Source organism: Chrysemys picta, chromosome 22 (assembly GCF_011386835.1).
Source record: "Chrysemys picta bellii isolate R12L10 chromosome 22, ASM1138683v2, whole genome shotgun sequence".
Taxonomy (NCBI): Eukaryota; Metazoa; Chordata; order Testudines; family Emydidae; genus Chrysemys; species Chrysemys picta.
In genome coordinates, this window is record NC_088812.1 from 21712700 (window position 1) to 21734747 (window position 22048).

Consider the following 22048-nt stretch of genomic DNA (forward strand, 5'->3'; position numbering starts at 1 on the left):
CTGAAGCTATATTGCTAAGCAGCTGGCGGAGCAATTTGTGGGGGCAACTGGAGGAGCAGTGAGCGGCGCAGAGCCTTGTGGGGCCGGTTGGAGCGGCCAAGGAACGGTGAGCGAAGCTGTTTGCGGGGACGGCTGGAGCAGCTCACAGGTCGGTGAGTGGAGTGGAGCAGCTTGTAGAGCGGAGCAGTTTGTGGGACGGCAGGAAGTGGACTGGCTCGTGGTGAAGGCTGTGGCGGAACCCCACGGAGAGACGGCCAGCCGGCCTCGGATCACATAAGGTGCCCCTTAACACCCTGCGTGCCCCCCCTTTTACTCTGCACTGACCAGGGACAGAGACTTTGGGGTCTGTTGGACTTTTGGGACTTTGGGTGGTTGCTGGACCCAAGAAACTTTGGAGGTGTTGGACTTTGGGGACTCTGGGTGATTTTTGGGTTGCTGGATTCAAGAACCAAAGGGAAAGGACACAGCCCAGTTTGCTGGGGTGGGTTTTTTGCTCATGGTTTGTGTTATGAATCCTGTTTGTGGTGTTTTTCCTATGTAATGCTGATGTCATTTACCTCATGTTATTAAACATTTTCTGTCACACTCAGACTCCGTGCTTGCGAGAGGGGAAGTATTGCCTCTTAGAGGCACCCAGGGGGTGGTATGTAATTGTCCCAGGTCACTGGGTGGGGGCTCGAGCCGGTTTTGCATTGCGTTATTGAAACGGAACCCCTAGATACAGAACCCGGCCCTTGTTGCTGCCAACTTAGATGGGCAGAAGGGTTACACTGTAATTGCTATAGCTGGCTCAGCAATGGACCCTGGGCAGTGGAGCTGGTGTACAAAGATGGCATTGTGGAGATGGTGTTGTGGTTAGAGGCAACGCCCCCTGCCAGCACCAGTGTAGCTGAAATCACCATTGCTGGGCCAGCCTGTGGGTCTCTGGACTAGATCAGGCAGCTTCCCCTGGCAGCTGGAGGGGGATGGCCCAGTGCACTCCAGGGCTCTGGGACGGTGCAAAGCAGAGTGGGGCACATTGGACATTCACCAAGGCAGAAGGGACATGGCAGCAAAGGGCACTGCCAAAGGCACCGCAGGGGTGGGTGGTTTAGTTATTAGTTGTAGACATACTTTGTATGGGACAAATTGTGAGCGAGCCAATGCCCTCCATGGTCCTCAGAGCAAGGGAGGGGGAAGAGTGCACATATCGAGATGATTTGTGGTTGCTGTGTATCCCGGGTGCCAGCTCTGTGCCTGGTCCCCTTAATGCAGTTTTCTGTGTTTTTCACATGGACTCAGTGCGGTGGGTGAGGAACATTTCCTGGCTGGGGGGCCCAGGGGAAATGTTCAGTTTTCCCAGGTCCCTGGGGGAGCCTGGCGTGTGTCAGTTTCAACAAGGTCCCCTGGCTGGTTGACCCCGGGCCTTGGCAGAAATGGTGCCACGTCTACATCAACCAGTCCGTGGCTGCGCCGATGTGGGTGAAGTCTGTTTGCTGAGGGAGCGGGGCTGGGTGAGCGGCTGCCCTGGGGCTGGGGACAATGGAAGGATTGTGCCTTGCCGAGAGGGGCTGGGCGTGTTCAGCCTCCCCGCGCCCAGCAGGAGCTCAGTCATTGTCAATGAGATCTGTGAATTCAGCACTAGTGAAGAGGGACCCTGGAGACCCAACCCTCCCCCCCGCCCAGGTCCAGGCAGGAGCTTCCCCTGCACACACCCACTTCTCTCAGGAAGGCCATTGTGGATTGGGTGTAAGGGGATCTGTTTATTGTGTCAATCCCAGCTGGTTTCTGCTCCTGGGATTTCCCTTGTGCCAAGGTTCAGGGCAGCTGGGTGCTGGAGAGGCTGGTGGTCAGTGCAGGACTCCTGGGTTCTCTTTCCTAGCTCTGGGAGAAGGTTGAGGTCTATTGCATTAGAGCAGTCGGGAGGGAGCCAGGACTCCAGGGTTCTATTTCCCCCTTGGAGAGGGAAGTGGGTTCTAGGAAGTGGGGTGGGCGGCTGGGAGTCAGGATTCCTGGGTGCTATTTCCTGCTCTGCTGCAAACTCACTATTACAACACTTCTATAGTATCTCTTTGAGGTATTTGTTTAGCAGCAAGAACAGCAGTAACTAGACACCATCTGTTCAGCTTGTCTGGCCGGTGATGTCACCTTGATTTGCACTATGCGACCTTTGGACAGTCCCTATCTCATCATTCATTTTCCTATCTTTAGAGGTAGTGTGGTCTAGTGGCTAGAGCACCAAGCTGAGACTCTGGAGATCATAGAAACATAGAATGTCAGGGTTGGAAGGGACCTCAGGAGGTCATCTAGTCCAACCCCCTGCTCAAAGGGGGACCAAGCCCCAGACAGATTTTTGCCCCAGATCCCTAAATGATCCCCTCAAGGATTGAACTCACAACCCTGGGTTTAGCAGGCCAATGCTCAAATCGCTGAGCTATCCCTCCCCCCGTGGGAGGAAGCGAGGTGCCCTTCTCTGCCCTGGGTGCTGGGGAGGAGGAGAGAACAGGGCACCTCGCTACCTCCCATGGCCCTGATCCTGCCACCATCTGCTCCCCTAACCCCACCTCCTGCCTTCCCCCCACAGGGTACAAGCCTGGACCAATCCCTAACTAAATCATCCCAGCCAGGGCTTTGTCAAGCCTGACCTTAAAAACCTCTAAGGAAGGAGATTCCACCACCTCCCTAGGTAACCCATTCCAGTGCTTCACCACCCTCCTAGTGAAAAAGTTTTTCCTAATATCCAACCTAAACCTCCCCCACTGCAACTTGAGACCATTACTCCTTGTTCTGTCATCAGGTACCACTGAGAACAGTCGAGCTCCATCCTCTTTGGAACCCCCTTTCAGGTAGATGAAAGCAGCTATCAAATCCCCTCTCATTCTTCTCTTCTGCAGACTAAACAATCCCAGTTCCCTCAGCCTCTCCTCATAAGTCATGTGCTCCAGCCCCCTAATCATTTTTGTTGCCCTCTGATGGACTTTTTCCAATTTTTCCACATCCTTTTTGTAGTGTGGGGCCCAAAACTGGACACAGTACTCCAGATGAGGCCTCACCAATGTCGAATAGAGGGGAATGATCACGTCTCTTGATCTGCCGTTAGCCTTCTTGGCAACAAGGGCACACTGTTGACTCATATCCAGCTTCTCGTCCACTGTAGCCCCTAGGTCCTTTTCTGCAGAACTGCTGTCTAGCCATTCAGTCCCTAATCTGTAGGAGATCTGGGTTCTGTTCCTTGTTATGACACTGCCCTGCCAGGTGACCTTGTGCCAGTCACTTCCGCTCCATTTGCCTCAGATTCCCCTCAAGCCCTTTCTCTCTTTAGACTGTGAGCTTTCTCGGGCAGGGACTGTCTCTCCTTCTGTGTCTGCACACAGGCCAGTACAGGGCATTAGACTATGAGAGCTCTGGCTAATTGCTTACGTGTGCCAGTGGCCCAGCGCTACCATGGGAATGGCTGTGAGTCTTGCAGTGGTGCCTCAAGGTGCCGGTCACCCCAGGACTGGGAGGATGGCGCTTAGGTCTGTGGCTGCTGGCTCTTGCTCCCATGCTCAAGGTCACGCTGACCCCAGGTTTGGGGTTAATCAGGACGATTCCCACAGGGACCTTGGGGTGCTTTTGCTTCTTCTGCAGCGTGGAGCTTGGATCGCCTGCTGGGAGCCGCTGGGCACCTCCCCTAATCAATTCCCTGCCTTGCAGGGGCCTCGGCCATTGACAGCACCTCGATCTCTCCTGTTTTCTGCACCAGTTGAGTTACCCAAGGGCTGAAATGCTTTTGTCTAATAGGAATCACTGGGCTCAGCATTAGGGACATGTGGGTGACATGCAATGGCCTGTGCTACACAGACTGGCTGGTCTGATGGTCCCTCCTGGCTTAAGCTCTGTGAGACGGGGCTCACACTAGCAACTAGAGAGAGGTCAGAAAGCCGGGCTCTGATTGCATGTCTGCCCTCCCTGCCCAGCCTCGTGCTGGGCTACAAATCCTGCTGGTGCATTTTCAACCCATCTCTGGCACTTGCCTCTACAGCAGGGGTCGGCAACCTTTCAGAAGTGATGTGCCGAGTCTTCATTTATTCACTCTAATTTAAGGTTTCACGTGCCAGTCATACATTTTAATGTTTTTAGAAGGTCTCTTTCTATAAGTCTATAATATATAACGAACCTATTGTGGTATGTAAAGTAAATAAGGGTTTTAAAATGTTTAAGAAGCTTCATTTAAAATTAAATTAAAATGCAGAGCCCTCCGGACCGGTGGCCAGGACCCGGGCAGTATGAGTGCCACTGAAAATCAGGTCGCGTGCCGCCTTCAGCACGCGTGCCATAGGTTGCCCACCCCTGCTCTACACCGTAGCCAGGTGGGCTAGAGCAGCTGTGTAGCCTTGGCAGCACGGGAGGTGGGATGGGCTGACCATGCAGAGTATGATCCGGTCCGGGACCCAGGGTCCATGCGTGGGGCAGCTGGCCCATCCCACCTCCTGCACCACCGAGGCTACACTGCTATTTTCACTTCGCTAGCTCCAGCAAAGTTAATTACACCTCCAGCTGCAGCGCAGCCCACCCCTTAGTCTCCAATCTGCAGGTAGCTGGTGCCAAACCCAGAGTGGCCCTGCCTTCCAGCAACCCCCTTACAATACCCTGGAAATTCCCACAGAGGGGGAGCCCCAGGTCTGTGCAGACCCTCAGAGCCAAAGCCTATGCTGGTGTAATGCCTCCAATGTAATGGAGTTACACCAGGGGAGAATTTGGCCCTGCCAATGAACAGCTCGGCAGGGGTTGAGCAAACAGGGAAGTTACAAGAGAAATATTCTTTCCTAGGAACAGTCCTGGGGTTGCCCCACACTTGTGGGAGGGGGAGCCAGTTGTCAAGCAGCCAATGGGATGGAAGATTTTGCCACCTCTGCTCCAGCTGTCTCCTATTTAAAGGGGCAACTTGTAAACTGGGGAACAGCATCTTGCAAGATTGTGCCAGAAGGTGAGTTTGTACCATTGATCGGGCGGGATTCTCCAGACTGAGCCTTGGGGCAGGATTTGGGACACAGCTCCTGCGTGTGCCCAGCTCCCTCGGGCCTCGGCCATAGTCAGGGTGGCAGTGCTGTAACTTTCAATGTCTTTCAACTGGGTGCAGAGGAGCATGTGGTTCGGACATCCCTTAGGGGAGGATCCATAAATGGAAATTCTCTATGTCCCAATAAGGAGAAGAGGATGAAAAATGATAAAACTGATGGCGTTAATCTGGTTCCAGGCACAGTGGGGACGCTCTTAATCCAATTATCAGAGGGGTAGCCGTGTTAGTCTGAATCTGTAAAAAGCAACAGAGGGTCCTGTGGCACCTTTGAGACTAACAGAAGTATTGGGAGCATAAGCTTTCGTGGGTAAGGTTCTTTCCCACGAGAGCTTATGCTCCCAATACTTCTGTTAGTCTCAAAGGTGCCACAGGACCCTCTGTTGCTTCTTAATCCAACGTGAACCGAGCTCCTCTCCATGTAGCAAGGGATCAGCTTAGGATAATGATTTGAAAAGTGGCTAAGGGATTTAGGAACCAACATTCCATTTTCAAAAGTGACTTAGGTGTCAATGTGCATCTTTAGGTGCCTAAATGGCTTTGGCCATCTGGCCCCTAGGAGCCTTGTCTCATTGAAAGTCAATGGGAGTTAGAATCCTAAATCACGTGAAAATGTTACCCTTAAACTAAATCAATGTAAATCTGGTTTTAAACCCATAAGGACTGGTCTAAACCCAGTTTTGCATTGATTTACTGATTACTAAAAAACTCTTTTGCTATAAATGCTTTTATACTATTATAGCTGCATCCACCCCAGGGGGGACATGGCATGAACCAGATCAGTCTGTAACGGATAACTCGTTGAAAAACTGGTGCGTAGCCCAGTTCTTAACCTGATTCATACCAGACGTATGTCATTTTATCTTAAATCAATCCCTTACCAATGGAGATGCCATCAGATTAAGAGTGTCCACACTGCGACTCGCACGGCTTTCACCAGATCAGTTTACGGTTGTGCCCCGAGAGAAACAGCTGCAGCTTGGAGCACGGAGAGGAGGCTCTTTTTGTGGGGACTTTAATATTATTTTGGGGAGGGATTGGGGGGGATCAGTTCTCTAAGGAGCTAATTCTAAGGGTCCAAACCTCTAGTGGGAAAACCCTTCCCGTGTGTGTGTGTCGTGTGTGTTGATTTTAGCCTGAAAATTCAACCGCCAGTGCACATGGTCCCCACTGGCAGCTTGGAGGCAGTCCTGCTCTGCTAGCCCCTAGGATGGGGATTCCATTCCAGCCCTCCCCAATAACCCCCCATTACCATCCTGCCTGCCTCCCCACCCACCCACCGCTCCCAGTCTCCTGTTCCAGATCCTTCCTCCCTTTCCCCTATTTGATGCATTACATTCCCCCATCTCTGAGTATCCCTTCCAGCCCCCCACATTCTCCTCCCCACATCTCCTGCCTCCTTGGGCCTGCCTGTCCCCCCTCTGACCCTCTCCCCCTTCCCTGGCACTGTGGCTTTCCCTCATGCCTGTGCCCCACTCCGCTGCCCTGTGTGCACCTCGGCTCCTGCCACCGGTTCCAGAGGGCTCCTGTCCTGGGGTCTCATATGTCGGCCGGGTCTCTCCCCTGCAGGTAGCTCAGCACCTGGCGTGATAAAGGCTGCTGTGTTCCTGCTGCTCACCCTCCTGGTGCCTGCGTACCACACGGATGCTCAGTGCGTCATTGACAATGTGGTCAATCTGAAGGTACAGGCAGCGGTTAATTCCATAGGTAACTGACCCAGGGGCGCCTCCCCCAGAGATGGGGGGTCACAGCAAAGAGATGTCGGGGGATGGGACTTTGAAGCGAAAGGCGAAGCTCCGGCAGTCTCTGCTCTGAGCCCCAGACTGGGCGAGGGAACTGGCTTTGCAATTCGTCATGTGCTGGGAGCTGCCAAAGCTACGGTTTTCCTCCCAAACTGGCTCATTTACAGTCTGTGCTGTACCTGTCTCTCCTCCTCCCCACCACATCTGACCCCCACACCCTCTCCAGTGTATTCTTACTGCAAACACTTGGGCACCAGGTGCATTAGGTGCCAGGTGCACTGGGAGCGGCCGAGTGGGAGTTATGTGGCTCACAGGGTGTCTAAAAACAAGGGACCTTTGTAGATCTGGGCTGGAGAGGCTAAGTGACTTACCCATGATCACACAGGAAGTCTGTGGCAGAGCAGGGGCTTGACCCCAGACCGAGGCTGATGCTCTAAGCACTGCAGCATCCTGTCCAGGCTCACTGCTCAGACGTGTTTTGTTGAGATAAGACACAGGCAGCGTATGTGACTGGTTCAATCTTCTCCTGCTTTTTACCCAAGATTAATGGGATCCCATAAACCGCTGGGTGGAATTTCCTGGAAAAGCCACAGGAGAACTTGGTGGAACCAGCCACATACAAGAGCAACATTGTATGCTCTCACTGTGACTCTCTGTCACTCTCAAGTGGTTGAGCCACATGGTTTCTGATACTGCCTCAGAGCTGAGGGGTCTGGGGGATTGACATAAGGAGAGACTCCAGGGGTCCCAGGTTCGATCCCTGCTCCTGCCAACCCACCCTGGGAAGCTCTCTCAGTGCCCGTCCTGGATCTGCTCCAAGCACCATTCAGTGTGCAAACGGGGTGAGGGGGAGCTGGAACCCTTGGGGCTCGCGGTCGTTCCTCAGGTTCGGTTCAGGCCTGAGCACAGCACAGAGCCGGCATTTCTGTTAGTTCTATTCCAGTGGCTGCGCTCTGGGCCCCATCGTGCCAGGCGCTGCACAGGCCATGGTGAGACGCTCCCTGCCCCAAAGAATTGCCAAGAGACGGATTGTCACCCCCATTGCACAGAGGGGAACCGAAGTCCAGAGGGACTAAGTGACTCACCCAAGGGGACACAGGGAGTTGGTGGCAGAGGCAGAAATAAAACCCATGTATCCTGCAGCCCAGCCCCTTAGCACACATCCGCTGGACTGGTCAGTCACCCATGGGTGGGGCTGGTTGGGGTCTCTCAGGGCTGGCTCTACCCATCTCATAGCTGGCTGCTGCTCACCCGGACATGGCTGCCTTCAGGGGGGCTGGAACCATTTGTATTGTGGGGGAGCTGAGAGCCACTGAACTAAACTGTATATGATGGAATCCTCTTCAAGCCGGGGGGTGCGGTAGCGCCCCCAGTTCCAGCACCTAGGGGTGCCTTGGCAGGGGGAAGCAGCCAGGAATTACTTCTGCTCCCTCCATCCCTGCCCTTTCTTCACAGCCCGGGGTGGGGGGGGGGGGCGGACAGAGGCAGGGGGGCTGTCTTGCTGGATGCCCAGTGGATTCCCCTGGGTAACACTCTTCTGGGGGGCTGTGGGCAACGGCATCAAACATGAGACGTCCAGATCTCAGGCCAGGAGCCTCTATTGCCTGAGGCTCAGCTACAGCACCCAGCTCCAGGCGCTGCGGCTGTATGTAGCCCAGGCACCACTCGGGGGCGCCAGAGCGCCACATGGAGTGAGGCTGGGTGGGTTACACCTGCCCAGGTCACAGCTTCTCTCCACCTGAGCCTGGCGGGAGGGGGCAGCCTTTCCGCTCCCAGGGTCCTGCCGGCTACAACTCTGCCTCTTGCCTTGCAGTGTCCTCCACCCTGGCCAAAGCCAAGCTACTCTGCCAGAACGTCTCAGCCCGTGGGGCACTTGTCTCCTGCCCAGCAGGTGAGAGCACTTTCCCGAGTGCCCTGCAGTTCCAAGGAGGGAGGGGCCACTTGGGCACGGACCCCACCCCCTCTGCAATCCTGGGTGGGTGTGGAGCTGGGGCAGCGATAGACCACCAGTCTGCCTGGGGCCCTCTTGCACATAAGGTGCCCGGTGCAACAGCATTCGCACCACTCCCGAGTTTCTGGGTCAGTGGATGCTGCGGACCTGGGACCAGTGTGGGACCCTGGGACGTCTCACTGGCCTCCCTTGCTTGAATCATAGAATACCAGGGTTGAAAGGGACCTCAGGAGGTCATCTAGTCCAACCCCCTGCTCAAAGCAGGACCAAGCCCCAGACAGATTTTTGCCCCAGATCCCTAAATGACCCCCTCAAGAATTGAACTCACAACCCTGGGTTTAGCAGGCCAATGCTCAAACCACTGAGCTATTTCTCCCGCAGTGGGAGGGAGCGAGGTGCCCTGCTCTGCCCAAGGTGCTGGGGAGGAGGAGAGAACAGGGCATCTCGCTACCTCCCATGGCGCTGACCCTGCCACCAGCTGCTCCCCTAACCCCACCTCCTGCCTTCCCCCCACAGGGTACAAGCCCACAGGCTGCGCCTGCGGAACGGCCTGTGGCTCCTGGGACATTCGCTCCGACTCCATCTGCCACTGCCAGTGCCGCGGCATCGACTGGACGTCCGCGCACTGCTGCAAGATAGGGCTGTAGTGATGCCAAGACCCAGCCTGGGGAACTGGAGAGCCCCACCTGGCCTGCTGCCCCTGTCGCCCCCTCGCCGTGGGCCCTGGCACAGAACCAGGATGTTCCCTTTGTGCCCCGTGCAATGAATAAACTTGGATCTGGGTCTGTTGATGCTTCTCTGGCTCTGTTCTTCCCCTGCCCTCCCAGACTCTGGGATCTAGAGCCAGACCATGGGCCGGGGGCACAACTCTGCCTCGCTCTCCTATTTCCCCAAGAGAGGCCTCTGTCCCAGATACAGTTGGGCTGTCCCTGCTGGCGGCTCACGAGATTGCTACGGGGGTTCAGACACTGAATGTCCCTGGGTGCTCTGAGCTTCCCTGGGTTTCAGGAGGCTGCAGTGCTGGTGTAGGCCGTGGCCTCTGAGGCACATTTCCTAGGCACTGACTCTGTCTGTTACGCCTTCACAGAAACGGAGCCCCGCGGCCCACCTGCCTTAGGCCCCAGGCCCAGCACTGACCCCCAAATAGCTCAGTAACTTAACGCCTACCCCCTTGTCCCAGAACTCCCCCTGAAGGCGTGAGCTGGCTGGGTTCCCTCTTCCACGGGCCGGGTGGTCAGTGTAGCCCTGAGCGCACAGACACCGCGTGCAGGGTTGTAGCCCCAGTGCTCTTTACTTAACAGAGCCCAGAGAGCCCAGATCATAAAGGAAACAACCATCCCCCACCGCAATGCCGCTCGCCAGCTCACCTGTCCCTTGGGAATCCTTTGGGGTCTGTCTCAGTTCAGGTCGCAGGGTCCCCTTTAGCTCATCAGGATCCCGCAGCAGCCGGGGGGAGGGGGGTCGCTCTGGAGTCGCTCCTCTTTCGCTGGTGAAAATCTACAAAGATGCAAAATAGAGCAGCCTCGGCCCTTTGTAACCTTCCAGCCCTGCTGTCACCTGCCTCGGCCTCCCCTGGTGATCCCAGACCTCGAGCAGGTGCCTTTGTGGCCAGGCCACCCGCTCCCTCAACAACCCCCTGGGAGCCAGTCTATTGTCTAGGGTGTCTATAGTAGAACAGAGGATCATCCCGAGCTAACGACCCTCAGCTGTCAGCCTTTTGCCACTGGCCCCTGGAACATCAGTCCAGCATGGAGGGAAAAAAAACTATGATGTCATTGGAATAACAGAGACTTGGTGGGATAACGCACATGACTGGAGTACTGTCATGGATGGATATAAACTGTTCAGGAAGGACAGGCAGGGCAGAAAAGGTGGGGGAGTTGCATTGTATGTAAGAGAGGAGTATGACTGCTCAGAGCTCCGGTATGAAACTGCAGAAAAACCTGAGAGTCTCTGGATAAAGTTGAGACGTGTGAGCAACAAGGGTGATGTCGTGGTTGGAGTCTGCTATAGACCACCAGACCAGGGGGATGAGGTGGACGAGGATTTCTTCCGGCAACTAGCAGAAGTTACTAGATCGCAGGCCCTGGTTCTCATGGGAAACGTCAATCACCCCGATATCTGCTGGGAGAGGCAATACAGCGGTCTACAGACAATCCAGGAAGTTTTTGGAAAGTGTAGGGGCCAATTTCCTGGTGCAAGTGCTGGAGGAACCAACTAGGGGCAGAGATCTTCTAGACCTGCTGCTCACAAACAGGGAAGAATTAGTAGGGGAAGCAAAAGTGGATGGGAACCTGGGAGGCAGTGACCAAGAGATGGTTGAGTTCAGGATCCTGACACAAGGAAGAAAGGAGAGCAGCAGAATACGGACCCTGGACTTCAGAAAAGCAGAATTTGACTCCCTCAGGGAACTGATGGGCAGGATCCCCTGGGAGAATAACATGAAGGGCAAAGGGGTCCAGGAGAGCTGGCTGTATTTTAAAGAATCCTTATTGAGGTTGCAGGAAAAAACCATCCCAATGTGTAGAAAGAACAGTAAATATGGCAGTTGACCAGCTTGGCTTAACAGTGAAATCCTTGCTGACCTTAAACACAAAAACGAAGCTTACAAGAAGTGGAAGATTGGACTAATGACCAGGGAGGAGTTTAAAAATATTGCATGCCGCAGGAGTGAAATCAGGAAGGCCAAATCACACTTGGAGTTGCAGCTAGCAAGAGATGTTAAGAGTAACAAGAAGGGTTTCTTCAGGTATGTTAGCAACAAGAAGAAAGTCGAGGGAAGTGTGGGCCCCTTACTGAATGAGGGCGGCAACCTAGTAACAGAGGATGTGGAAAAAGCTTCTGCCCATCTAAGTTGGCAGCAACAAGGGCCAGGTTCTGTATCTAGGGGTTCCGTTTCAATAACGCAATGCAAAACCGGCTCGAGCCCCCACCCAGTGACCTGGGACAATTACATACCACCCCCTGGGTGCCTCTAAGAGGCAATACTTCCCCTCTCGCAAGCACGGAGTCTGAGTGTAACAGAAAATGTTAATAACATGAGGTAAACGACATCAGCATTAAATTGGAAAAACACCACAAACAGGATTCATAACACAAACCATGAGCAAAAAACCCACCCCAGCAAATTGGGCTGTGTCCTTTCCCGTTGGTTCTTGAAACCAGCAACCTAAGAATCACCAAATCCCAAAAGTCCAACAACCCCAAAGTCTCTTGGGTCCAGCAACCCAAGGATCACCAAAGTCCCAAAAGTCCAACAACCCCCCAAAGTCTCTGTCCCTGGTCAGTGCAGCCCCAGAGTTCAAGGGGGGGCACGCAGGGTGTTAAGGGGCACCTTACATGATCCGAGGCCGACCGGCTGCCTCTCCATGGAGTTCCGCCACAGCCTTCACCACAAGCCACTCCCGCCGTCCCACGAACTGCTCTAGCAGCTGCTCTGCTCTGCTCACCGACCTGTGAGTCACTCAGCTCCGCTCCAACCATCCCCACGATGCTCCACTCTACTAGCTGCTCCGCCAGCCGCTTAGCAATATAGCTTCAGGCTCCCTCATTAGTTAACACAGTCTCAGTGATCTCAGCTCTTAATAACTTTAGCTCTTTTGGGATCTCAGCACTTAGCAATTTCAGCTCATAGTAGGGGAGCCCCAGTGCTATTGAACCATTAGCCCAAAGTGAACTCAGCTTAGCAGCCTGTAACTAGATTCCTAATAGAATCAAAGTTAGCTCTGATATTTAACAGTGGAGAGAGAAGATCATGCAATTGGTGTTTCAAACCCTCAGAGAGCACCCATACCATCAGGTACAATTACCTGTCCCCATCCTCTTTCTATTCACTGGGTTTTGTAACCCATGCCCCTTGTCAAGCAAGTGCTACTTAGGTAATGGTGAAGGACTCACTCAGTCCTTCTGTCATACAACAGGTCCACTGGCCTTGATTCACAGAATCAGGGTAACAAAACTTTATTCTTCCTGCCCCAATAACAGAGAAAACTGGGGATCCCACACCAGCCAAAGTAACCACTTTGAGTTGCTGTTGTTTCATGCCAGGCGAGTTGGTGTGCCTATGCAAACAAGATCAGCCCCTGGAATTCTTTTCCACACTCGCCATAATTCACCACCAGATGTCAGGGTAGAGCTCATCCTGACTCTGCTTACATACTCAATGATTTTTTTGCCTCTGTCCATGGGGCCAGATGTGCTGCATCCGAGGGTGCTAAAGGAGTTGGCGGATGTGATTGCAGAGCCATTGGCCACTATCTTTGAAAACTCATGGCAATCGGTGGAGGTCCCGGATGACTGGAAAAAGGCTAATGTAGTGCCCACCTTTAAAAAAGGGAAGAAGGAGGATTCGGGGAACTACAGGCCAGTCAGCCTCACCTCAGTCCCTGGAAAAATCATAGAGCACAAGAAATCAATTCTGAAGCATTTAGAGGAAAGGAAAGTGATCAGGAACAGTCAGCATAGATTCACCAAGAGCAAGTAATGCCTGACTAACCTAATTGCCTTCTATGAGGAGATAACTGACTCTGTGGATGAGGGGAAAGCAGTGGATGTGTTATTCCTTGACTTTAGCAAAACTTTTGATACAGTCTCCCACAGTATTCTTGCCACCAAGTTAAAGAAGTATGGGCTGGATGAATGGACTGTAAGATGGATAGAAAGCTGGCTAGATCGTCAGGCTCAACGGGTAGTGATCAACGGCTCCATGTCTAGTTGGCAGCCGGTTTCAAGCGGAGTGCCCCAAGGGTCGGTCCTGGGCCGGTTTTGTTCAATATCTTCATTAATCATCTGGAGGACGGCATGGACTGCATTCTCAGCAAGTTTGCAGATGACACTAAACTGGGAGGAGTGGTAGATACGCTGGAGGGTTGGGATAGGATACAGAGGGACCTAGACAAATTAGAGGATTGGGTCAAAAGAAACCTGATGAGGTTTAATAAGGACAAGTGCTGAGTCCTGCACTTAGGACGGAAGAATCCCATGCACTATTACTGACTAGGGACCGAATGGCTAGGAAGCAGTTCTGGATATGAGTCAACAGTGTGCCCTTGTTGCCAAGAAGGCTAACGGCATTTTGGGCTGTGTAAGTAGGGGCATTGCCAGCAGATTGAGAGACGTGATCATTCTCCTCTATTCGACATTGGTGAGGCCTCATCTGGAGTACTGTGTCCAGTTTTGGGCCACCCACTACAAGAAGGATGTGGAAAAATTGGAAAGAGTCCAGCGGAGAGCAACAAAAATGATTAGGGGGCTGGAGCACATGACTTATGAGGAGATGCTGAGGGAACTGGGATTGTTTAGTCTGCAGAAGAGAAGAATGAGGGGGGATTTGATAGCTGCTTTCAACCACCTGAAAGGGGTTCCAAAGAGGATGGATCTAGACTGTTCTCAGTGGTACCTGATGACAGAACAAGGAGTAATGGTCTCAAGTTGCAGTGGGGGAGGTTTAGGTTGGATATTAGGAAAAACTTTTTCACTAGGAGGGTGGTGAAGCACTGGAATGGGTTACCTAGGGAGGTGGTGGAATCTCCTTCCTTAGTGGTTTTTAAGGCCTGGCTTGACAAAGCCCTGGCTGGGATGATTTAGTTGGGAATTGGTCCTGCTTTGAGCAGGGGGTTGGACTAGATGACTGAGGTCCCTTCCAACCCTGATATTCTATGATTCTATGATAAAAGCACAACAGAGACGGCAGTTGGCCCCACGTTCCAGAGTTTGCAGCTTGGGAAAGATACAGAGAGTTCATCACCTTGCACTGAATTCACAGCGTGCCGCCCACTGCAGCTCTCCCCACTGGCTGCTCTCCTCCTCCCCCATGCTCACACCGCTGGGTGTTGCCTGCTAGTCCCAGCCCCACAGGTCCCCAGGGCCAAACACTGGGGCAGAAGCTGCCCCCAGTTGTCTGCCTGTCGAATGACTTCTCCGAGGTGCCCATCACAGCGGTATCCAGGCCGGTGGAGGTGCAGGGCCAATACGGAGGGGAGGCTTTGGCTCATTGCACATGCAGATATCTGAGTTAGGGCAGAGGAAAGTTAGGAGGGGGCTAGGATCTTTGCCTCTGGAAAGACGCCAAGTCTGGGTTTAGAGATATTGGCTGAGATCTTTCAGTCAAGAAGGGACGTTGTTATGAATGGTATTACAGTAGCACCCAGGAGTCCCAGTCCTGGGTCTGGCCCCCATTACACCAGGTGCTGTACAGATCCCAGAGAACCATGTAACCAAAAGGAGCCCTGCCCCAGAGAGCCCACATGGGCCAGCAGCATTCATGTCTTGCTCGCATGGGCTCTGCCCTGACACGACTCAGTCCCGCCCCTTTCCCGAGGCCCCATCCTTCGCTCACCCCATCCCCCCTCTCTCCGTTGCTCACTGTCCCCCACCCTCACTCACTTTCACTGGGTTGGGGTGTGGGAGGGAGTGAGGGCTCTGGCTGGGGGGTGCGGGATCTGGGGTGGGGCCAGAAATGAGTGGTTCAGGGTGTGGGACGGACTCTGGGCTGGGGGAGGGGATTAGGATGTGGGAGGGGTTGAGGGCTCCAGCTGCGGGTGCGATCTCTGGGGTGGGGCGGGGAATGAGGGGTTTAGAGTACAGGAGGGGGCTCTGGGCTGGGGCCGAGGGGTTCAGAGTGTGGGAGGCGGCTGATGGCTGGGGCAAGGAGTTGGAGGGCAGGAGGGGGGGCAGGCTCTGGACCAGAGGGTGGGGCCAAGGGGTTCGGAGTGTTGGAGGGGGCTTCAGGCTGGGGCAGGTGATTGGGGGGGGGAGGAGGGTGAGCGCTCCAGCTGGGGGTGCAGGCTCTGGAGTGGGGCCAGTGGTGTGGGGTTTGAGTGCAGGATGGGGCTCTGGGCTAGGGCTGAGGGGTTTGGAGTGTGGGAAGAGGCTCAGGGCTGGGGCAGGGGGTTGGGGTGCAGGAGGGGGGGCTGACTCTGGGCCAGGGGGTGGGGCCGAGGGGGTTGGAATGTAGGAGGGGGGCTTTGGGCTGGGGAAGGGTGTTAGGGTGTGGGAGGGGTTGAGGGCTCTAGCTGGCGGTGTGGGCCCTGGGGTGGGACCGGGATGAGGGTCTTCGGGTGCAGGAGCGGGCTCCAGGCTGGGACCGAGGGGTTCAGAGTGTGGGAGAGGGCTCAGAGCTGGGGAAGGGAGTTGGGTGCAGGCTCTGGACTTCGGGGGTGGGTCTGAGGGGTTTGGAGTGTGATAGGGGGCTTTGGGCTAAAGGAGGGGGTTCGGGTATAGGAGGGGGTGATGGGTGAAGGCTTCAGGAGGGAGTTTGGGTGTGGGAGGGGGCTCAGGACTGGGGCAGGCGAGTGGGGTGTGAGTTCTGACTGGGTGGTGCTTACCTCAGGCAGCTCCCGGAAATGGCTGGCATGTCCGGCTCCTAGGCAGAGCAGAAGCCAGGCAGCTCCGGGCGCTGCCCCTGCCTGCAGGCACTGCCCCTGCAGCTCCCATTGGCCGGGAGCTGCGGAGTCCCTGCTCGGGGCAGGAGCAGCATGCGGAAACTCCCTGGCTTCCCTTGCGCCTGTGAGCCAGACGTGCCACCCACTTCTGGGAGCCACGCGGAACCAGGGCAGGTAGGGAACCTGCCTTACCCCACTGTGCCACCGACTGGACTTTTAGCAGCCTATTAAAATCTCCCGGATTGCTTTCTATAGTCACCGGGAGATGGATGCCAATTCTGGTAGACTCCCGGACAATCCAGGAGGGCTGGCAACCCGAGCTGTCAGCAGAGTTCGGTGAGAGGGGGCCCAGGAAGTCAGCTGAGCCCCTGTGACTTTATTGATATAATTTGGGACCATATAGATCATTTTTGCAACCAAGGTCCTGTAGTGGTACCCAAATCTTGTATAAAGGGGGTCAAATGGGGTGTCTAAGACAAAGTTCTAGTTTACTGGTTATGATTATGCTGTCTATATGTGTGTATCAGTTTTATAGTTGAAGTTATGAATATTGGCTCTATACTGTCTGTATTGCAAACTTACGCTATGCTTCTGGGTGACATCCCAGACAAGCTGGTGTTAGCTCTGCCTAGCCTGCTTGATGGCCCATTAAGGACCATCAGCTATACAATGGACTCGTTGAGAAAAGGCAAATATGCCTTGAGACTCAGCAAAGTATGCAGGGACTGGCCCATGTGACTCCAGACTCCATTTTGCTGTAATTTTCCACAGTAGGAACAAAGAGGTTTTCTTAACCTGGAAAAGACTATATAAGGCTGATGCCTCATCTCCATTTTGTCTTCAATCCTGCTTCTTACCTCTGGAGGGACTTTGCTACAACTGAAGCTCTGAACAAAGGACTGAGGACCCATCCCAGCTGGGGATGTTCCAGAGACTTGATTTAAACCTGCAGTTTATTCTATTACTGCTGCAAGCCTGAACCAAGAACTTTGCCATTACTGTATGTAATTGATTCCATTTAACCGATTCTAGCTCTCATCTCTATCTTTTTTCTTTTATAAATAAACCTTTAGATTTTAGATTCTAAAGGATTGGCAACAGCGTGATTTGTGGGTAAGATCTGATTTGTATATTGACCTGGGTCTGGGGCTTGGTCCTATGGGATCAGGAGAACCTTTTTTCTTTTTGTGGGGTATTGGTTTTCATAACCATTCGTGCCCATAACGAGTGGCACTGGTGGTGATACTGGGAAACTGGAGTGTCTAAGGGAATTGCTTGTGAGACTTGAGGTTAGCCAGTGCAATGAGACCGAAGTCCTCTTAGGGTATGACTACACTACGGGATTAATCGAATTTATATAATTCGAATTTTGGAAACAGGTTGTATAAAGTCGAATGTATGTGGCCACACTAAGCACATTAATTCGGCGGTGTGCATCCGTGTACCGGGGCTAGCATCGATTTCCGGAGCGTTGCACTGTGGGTAGCTATCCCATAGCTATCCCATAGTTCCCGCAGTCTCCCGCGCCCATTGGAATTCTGGGTTGAGATCCCAGTGCCTGATGGGGCAAAAAACATTGTCGTAGGTGGTTCTCGGTACAGCCTTACCCCTCCCTCCATGAAAGCAATGGCAGACAACCATTTTGCGCCTTTTTTCCTGGGTGAACACTGCAGACTCCATACCACGGCAAGCATGGAGCCCGCTCAGCTCAAGACAGCAGTCATGAACATTGTAAACACCTCACGCGTTCTCGTGCAGTTTATGCTGAGCCAGGACCAGAAAAACGAGGCAAGGAGGCTGTTGCAACGGCAGCGCAGCGACAAGCGTGAGGAGGACATGGACATGGACATGGACACAGAATTCTCTCAAACCGCAGGCCCCGGTGCTTTGGAGATCATGTTGTTAACGGAGCAGTTTCTATCCGTGGAACGCCGATTCTGGGCCTGGGAAACAAGCACAGACTGGTGGGACCGCATAGTGTTGCAGGTGTGGGACGATTCCCAGTGGCTGCAAAACTTTCGCATGCGTAAGGGCACGTTCATGGAACGTTGTGACTTGCTGTCCCCTGCCCTGAAACGCCAGAATACCAAGATGACAGCAGCCCTCACAGTTGAGAAGCGAGTGGCGATAGCCCTGTGGAAGCTTGCAACGCCAGACAGCTACCGGTCAGTCGGGAATCAATGTGGAGTGGGCAAAACTACTGTGGGGGCTGCTGTGATGCAAGTAGCCAAAGGAATCACTCAGGTGCTGCTATGAAAGGTAGTGACTCTGGGAAATGTGCAGGTCATAGTGGATGGCTTTGCTGCAATGGGATTCCCTAACTTTGGTGGGGAGATAGATGGAACCCATATCCCTATCTTGGCACCGGAGCACCAAGGTACCCAGTACCCAGTGTGTGGCAAAGGGAAGGGAAATGTTTCTAACCTTTTATCTAGGAAGTCTATGGGTTTGCCTGAAAGGGGATTGTGTAGAAATCTGCCTGATGGGCCAAAGGTGATATCAAGGCTGCTTCCCCACTCTGAACTTTAGGGTACAAATGTGGGGGCCTGCATGAAAACTTCTAAGCTTAACTACCAGCTTAGATCTGGTCCACTGCCACCATTCTCAAGCTAATTCCCTTCCCTGGGAAGTCTTGAGAAACTCTTCACCAATTCCCTGGTGAATACAGATCCAAACCCCTTGGATCTTAAAACAAGGAGAAATTAACCATCCCCCCTCCTTCCTCCCACCAACTCCTGGTGGATCAAGATCCAACCCCCTTGGATCTAAAAACAAGGAAAAAACAATCAGGTTCTTAAAAAGAAGGCTTTTAATTAAAGAAAAAAGGTAAAAATCATCTCTGTAAAATCAGTATGGAAAATAACTTTACAGGGTAATCAAACTTAAAGAGCTCAGAGGACCCCCCTCTAGCCTCAGGTTCAAAGTACAGCAAACAGAGATAAACACTCTAGCAAAAGGTACATTTACAAGTTGAGAAAACAAAGTAAAACTAAGACGCCTTGCCTGGCTATTTACTTACAAGTTTGAAATATGAGAGACTTGTTTAGAAAGATGTGGAGAACCTGGATTGATGTCTGGTCCCTCTCAGTCCCAAGAGCGAACGACTTCCCAAACAAAGAGCACAAACAAAAGCCTCCCCCCCCCAAGATTTGAAAGTATCTTGTCCCCTTATTCGTCCTTTGGGTCAGGTGTCAACCAGGTTACCTGAGCTTCTTAACCCTTTACAGGTAAAAGGATTTTGGAGTCTCTGGTCAGGAGGGATTTTATAATACTGTACACAGGAGAGCTGTTACCCTTCCCTTTATAGTTATGACAGATGATCCTGGATGTAAGTAAGACCCAGAAAAAGTCTATTGTTACTCAGGAAAGTGTTCCTTTAGAGCAAGCCCTAGGTGAAGAGGGTAAGGGCAAAATTTCTGTGAAGGGTGAATTGCTGCTTAGAAAAGCTCCTGGGAAAAGGAATCCTCATGGTAATCTGTGCAAGCAGTTCCCTGCAAATGAAGGGTGTGAAAGTGATTTAATCGAGGAAGTTTCAGTTACTAACAGCCAGAAATTTTCTGTTGTGAATGGATCCTTTTGAAAGATCCAGTGTGGGTAGCTTTGAGAAGGTCTCAGATGGAGTAAGAGCTGTTAAGAAAGTTGAGCAGCCCTATAACCAAGTGGCTATGTGTGGCCAGCTTGTTGGGAAGACAATGGTGTTGGAACAGGAATGTCTCCATTCTAATTCTTTAAGTAAGCAGTCTGTGCTTCAGGGTCTGAGGACAGATTTGGTTACTGGTGTTTCAAAGCAGAACAGTTTTATAGCGGAATGCTTGAGGATGCAGGGGAGAGCAAGCAAACTCTCACCCTCAGACTCTTTGGATTTGTGTGGTATCTCTTTAAGACAGAGTCCAACCTTGGAAATGATAGCAGTTAAGGATATGAAAACTGGTGGACTGGCTCCTGTCTGTGGTAATGCAAATTACTTGCCTGGCTGGGAGAGGAAGGACTTGCTAATAGCTGTTAGCACAGAGAGCCCACCCCATCAGCCAGTGAATTCTGTTAAGCAAGAGAAATCAGGGTTTGATCCTGCAGGACAAGGAGGAAAGAGAAAACTGAATTTTGCAAAGGGAAGCCACAGGTTAACCCTAAAATGCCCAAACTCCAATGGTATTGAGCCAAAGGTGTGGCATGACAAACATGATTGTAAATGGACGCTTGCAATGAATTTGTTGTTATTGCTAATGGTAATTTTTGTAACAAATGTGTTGCTATTGCCACAAACTGTAAAAATGTACAATGTGCCTAATCTTTTGGAAAATCCCTTGAACATGTTAAAAGGAATACATGAGAACACACGTTATGTTAAAAGGCCTTGTTATACTGATGTTTCACAGTTAATGCCTGTAAACAGTATTGGAACTTTTCACAGGGGAAAAGACATTCCAGACCTAATGTACTGTATGAAATGGGAAACCAAGGCACACTACCATATTGCTTTCATGGCTAAATGCCAAGATTCCAGTACTATAAACAACCTTAATATCTACATTAACCTGATGTTAATTGGGTTCCAAATATTTGCCAGAGCTTGTATGGATAAAGTAGCTGTTTTCTTTAGCTCTTGGCAAGATCACGTGAGACAAACAGGAATCCTGCTACAAGAGCAGATCCAATCCACTATTGTTCTAACTAAGTTTTACCTTGAGTTTGTAAAGAGGTTCGATCATGTTATTGAACATGACTTTGATAACCATTTCTGTTATACACTGGTATGACTTCTAACCCAATACTAGCTGTAGTGAGACAGACCCAAGGATGGGGAGCTCTTGGGATGCAGTCAGTGATGTTTGTGTCATCCCTTCCTGCATCAATTTTGCATTGGGGGTGTGACATTATTGATATAATCTGGGACCATATAGATCATTGTTGCAAACAAGGTCCTGTAAAAACAACAAGGAGTCTGGTGGCACCCAAATCTTGTATAAAGGGGGTCAAATGGGGTGTCTAAAACAAGGTTATGGTTTACTGGTTATGATTATGCTGTCTATATGTGTGTATCTATATGTGTGGTTTTCTTAACCTGGAAAAGACTATATAAGGCTGATGCCTCATCTCCATTTTGTCTTCAATCCTGCTTCTTACCTCTGGAGGAACTTTGCTACAACTGAAGCTCTGAACAAAGGACTGATGACCCATCCCAGCTGGGGATGTTCCAGAAACTTGTTTTGAACCTGCAGTTTATTCTATCGCTGCTGCAGGCCTGAACCAAGAACTTTGCCATTACTGTATGTAATTGATTCCATTTAACCAATTCTAACTCTCATCGCTATCTTTTTCCTTTTATGAATAAACCTTTAGATTTTAGATTCTAAAGGATTGGCAACAGTGTGATTTGTGGGTAAGATCTGATTTGTATATTGACCTGGGTCTGGGGCTTAGTCCTATGGGATCAGGAGAACCTTTTTTCTTTTTCTGGGGTATTGGTTTTCATAACCATTTGTCCCCATAACGAGTGGCCCTGGTGGTGATACTGGGAAACTGGAGTGTCTAAGGGAGTTGCTTGTAAGACTTGTGGTTAGCCAGTGGGGTGAGACCCAAGTCCTCTTAGTCAGGCTGGTTTGGTTTGCCTTAGAGGTGGAAAAACCCCAGCCTTGGGCTGTGACTGCCCTGTTTTAGCAATTTGTCCTGAATTGGCACTCTCAGTTGGGTCCCGCCAGAACCGCATCATCACAGCCCCATCCCTTCCTCTCCCGCAGCCTCCAGTAAGTATTTGGAGCTCGGAACAATGGGGGGGGGGCAGCAAGGCACTGGGGGGATGGGTGGGGAACCTGGGGAAGGCTACAGGGCCCAGGGGCATTGGGCGGGGAGCTAGTGTTTAAAGTGACCCCAAAAAGGAGTCACATGTAAATCCCTGAGCACGCCCTGGTCAGGTGTGTTCGAATCAGGGTTATGG